The sequence below is a fragment of the Lactuca sativa genome, chromosome 2, assembly GCF_002870075.4.
Source record: "Lactuca sativa cultivar Salinas chromosome 2, Lsat_Salinas_v11, whole genome shotgun sequence".
NCBI lineage: Eukaryota > Viridiplantae > Streptophyta > Magnoliopsida > Asterales > Asteraceae > Lactuca > Lactuca sativa.
Window position 1 is genome coordinate 124952322 of NC_056624.2, and position 4579 is coordinate 124956900.

Below are 4579 nucleotides of genomic sequence, written 5' to 3' on the forward strand. Positions count from 1 at the left end.
CCCATACTGGTTCTTTTGTCTTTTTCATAACATCCATGGCAGCATCAAAAACATCAACTGTGTACGCCCTACACGCCTCCCAAAAAATTCTTTTAACCGTCTTACTCTTGCCGAATCTAGATACTATGTTGAAATACAAATGGACACCACATATTCCATGATGAGCGTGAGGAAAAATGTTGGCAACGGATGTTGCTATAGATGGAGACCTATCAGATATAATTGTAAGCTCCTGCATATTTCCTATGTAATCACGTAGTTTTTGAAAAAACCATGTCCAAGAATCAGTACACTCATTTTTGCATATACCATATGCAACCGGTAATATTTGATTTTGTCTGTCCTTAGTAACTGCAAGTAGCATGGTACCTTTGAACTCGCCCTTTAGGTGAGCTCCATCTACTACTAGGGTCGGCTTACAAAAATTGACAAAAGCTCGTACCTACAATACATTGTATATCTATTCAAATACACCAAAATAAATATTAAAAAAAAATTAGGACATGATAATACTAACCGAGCAACCGAGTGCGACGTACAAAAACTCAAACCGATCATCAGCATCTGTTTTGATATGTGTGACAGTACCCGGATTATGTTAGGCCAAGTTGTGACAATACGCCGGAAGTTTGGTAAAAGAATCCTCTTTCGTACCCCTTAACGACAACAATGCATATTGCTTCGCACGCCATGCCTGATGGTATGAGATATTGATATTCAATTGAGCATTCATATCATTAACAATTTCTTTTCCCCGATAAACTCTACTATAGTCTTCAGCCAAAACATCAGCAACATATTCACCCAAAACATATATGTTTGCTTGTCGATGATTAGGTTGCAACAATGTTGAAGAACATGTGTGTACATCAACAAATTTATTCACTTGGAAAAGTCCATCAGTATTTTTAATTGCTTTTGCTCTTAGTAACCAAGAACAATTTTTCGAAACACACACAGCTTCATACCTTGATTTGGTGGATCTACTTGTCCTCGTCTGGAAACCTTCTCGAAGACATTTTTTACCAATACACCGCTTTAAAAGTTCTTTGTTTTTAAATATACTCTCACATTGAATCTTTTGAAGATTAATGTCTACCATCTGTGTTGGGATATCTTCATTATTATCAACTGGCCATGCTGGTACAGGGGGCATACCGTGAAAAAGGTTATCGGGATACTTAGCTTTAACTTCATCACCCAACTCATCTCTATCGGAATTACTTTGTAGCTCGGTTATATCTAAACATACATCACCAACATCAACATAATGCCCGTAAACATGATTTTTTTCATTTTTTTGAGTTGAATTTTTTTTCTTTTTAGTTTTATCTACCACACGCCTATTCATAAGTTTAACTTCTTGTTCGGCAACATCATCACAACGACCACCAACATGATTAAGATATGTACCAACATCATCATCACCAACATACTTGTAATTCTCGGGATCCACATATTGAATAGGTGAATAACTAACATTAACATTTTCAGCAACACTGTGAAACTGAGGTACACTAGGAGTATTGAAAGTACCTATCGGATCGTTGCTCCCTTTAAAACTGCATAAATTACCAACAACTTCGTTTCCAATTTCACCGCCCCCATTAACCTCCTCAACTTCATCAACCACCACAAACACTTTCACAGCCCTTCCTCCACTACATTTGATTACGTTTATCAACATTCTAACATCCACGTCTTTAACTATAGCTATATAATAATTTAATTCAGGATGGTGGAAACGAAGACTAATTCTATATTTGTCTAACAAACCAATTTTGCTTCTTACCATAGATACAAAATCACTATAACTAATATACTCAGAAAATATCAAAGCAAATTCAGAAATACCTCCCTGTGGACATATGTATTCCAGATTAGTTCCATTAACTTGCCATCTCCCACCGGTTACAAGACAAACCAAATATTCAATCATTTTTTTTAACAAATTGTAGAGATAGAGAGTATTTCACAAACCAAATAACAACCAAAATGATATTTTTTCTACAAAAGTTTTTATATAGCAAAGCCCATTTCGTAGTCAAACCAATTCATTTCGTAGTCAACCTTAAAAAAAAAAAAAAATTCATCATTTCGCAGATAGGATCAGAGGATTTCGCAGATGGGACCTATTCCATCTGCGAAATTACCCCTATTTATACCGAAAAAATTTAAAAAAAAAAAAAATTCTCATCTGCGAAAGTACAAGTGCCTGAAGCACAACTGTGCTTCAGGCACTTGTACTTTCGCAGATGAGATGCCAATTTCGCAGATGGGGCCTTCTCATCTGCGAAATGGGTGGCTAAATATGTAATCTCGATTTTTTTTGGCTGTTTTTGTAATGCAATTAGTGTAATTGGCTATTTTTGTCATTTTCTCATATATATATATATATATATATATATATATATATATATATATATATATAAGTAGGTTCATGCGAAAACATAAATATCTTGCGAAAATGCGAAAACAGAATTATCTTATAAAAATCAAACACATTTACTATAAAAATAAATTTATTAGCAATAAATTAAAGATAATAAGTTTACATTGGATCGTGTTATGATAATATAGATTTAAAAACGTTTTTAACAATTACTTTTTTTCACGTCCTTAACCATTTTTAAATTCACGTTTTCATAATAAAAATGTCAAAAATAATATTTTGCTAATATGAAACAATTTCTCATCTATTATCAATTATCTTAATGTATTTCAAAGTTTGGATGAATTATTGTCCAAAATATAATGTTGGAGTGACACAATCTCATAGGTTTTTCTTGTTTTCGCAGATTATTTGTATTTTTGAATGAAACCTCCTATATATATATATATATATATATATATATATATATATATATATATATATATATATATATATATATATATATATAGAGAGAGAGAGAGAGAGAGAAAGAGATAGGTTCAGGTATTATAACTAATTATTGAGTGATTGTATGCATAGTTGTGGGTCAATCATTTAAAAACGTAGATAGGGGTAAAATTGTAATCTTACCTATTAATTAATTTTGGTAATTTAAGAATTAAATTATTTTTTCCTTTAATTTAGGAAAATTAATTTAAAACCCTACCGTATATGTCCACCTTTAAACTGCAACCGGTTTTGGTGGGTGCGGCTTCAACAGAGAACAACGAGGGGGAAGGGAAGAAAGGTGAAGTTGTGATAGAGGAACTGTACTAATTTAGAGAAGGAGAGGTCAATCTAGAGGTGTTTGGCTTGTAGTTGCAGTTCCAAGGTAATGATTCTCCTCATTCATTCTCCTCTTTTTTTTTTGGTCCTCGTCTTCAAATCACCATCACCGTCGGCTGCCATGGCCGCTGGCTATTGATGCCATCGTCGACTACCTGCCACCTTGATGTGGTGGCAGTGGGTGGGTCTCGGAGGCATAGCCGTCGACTCTCACGGCCGATTGTTCTGGATTGAATCACGACCTTCTAAATCAGGGTAAGATGCTTAAGCATCTATGTCAAACCCTAAAATCATCACCCAGAAATATGTTTGTCTTAACTTTACCCGTGATCGGCCTGATCTCATGAGGTATATAACATTGTTCTTCATTGGGTTTCTAATTTACGATGCTTTTGAGCTTAAGCACACCACCTGTTTGACAATAGTCCTCTGTGAAACTTCTCCACCTCTTGAATGAAAATATCGTTTTCAAATTTCTCCATTACTTATCATAAGACAATCGGGATCAGGTTGAGTTGAAAAGGGGAGATTGGTTATGTAAAAGGTATATTGAATGTTGTAATATGTTTCAGCGTTACTATTTGTATTCATAGGTATATCTTGATTTATAATTTTCCTGCCAAATAAAACTTTGATCAATTGCAGATGGACCTTTAGTGAGCTATGCAGATGGAGTTTATGATACATGACTTAATCGATACATCACTGTTAGATGATGGTGAGGGATGAGGCGTAGATATAATGTTAGGTCGATCATTTAACCCTAGGATTATTGCTTGAAAGTGCCATGGAAAGAAGATTAGGCAATAACAATGAGTGGTTGTATTTCTCATTTGCAGGTACACATGAAATCAAGAACAAGAATGTTCTTGTTTTCTTAGCTGGGAACGAAATGAGAGATATCAAAGCAAAACAGGGTGCATATGAAACTTACAGCATTCTACTAGAATGTAATCTTGAATTCCGATTCTGTCAGAATAGAATCTTGAAGATGAACATTGTATGGGATGAAGATGAACAATGACCACCAATCTTCCAAAAAGAATGGATTATTCCAGCAGAATAATATACAATATAATGAAAAAAAATATATGTAATAGTATATTCTGGTAGAATGATTTATATATTTGTATTTCTCTGTTATTAATAAGTGTAACGTTCTTCTAGAATAGTATATAATTTTTTTTCTTTTTCTAAGAATGTAATGAATTTTTTTTTAACTTGTATCCAAAATTTTGTTATTCTTCAAGAAGTTCATTAAATCAAAATATATATTATGTCAGAATGTGTATTCTTGTATGGTTCAATCATATTTGTTATTTTTCAATATATTGATAAACATATTCCGTCATAATGTTACAA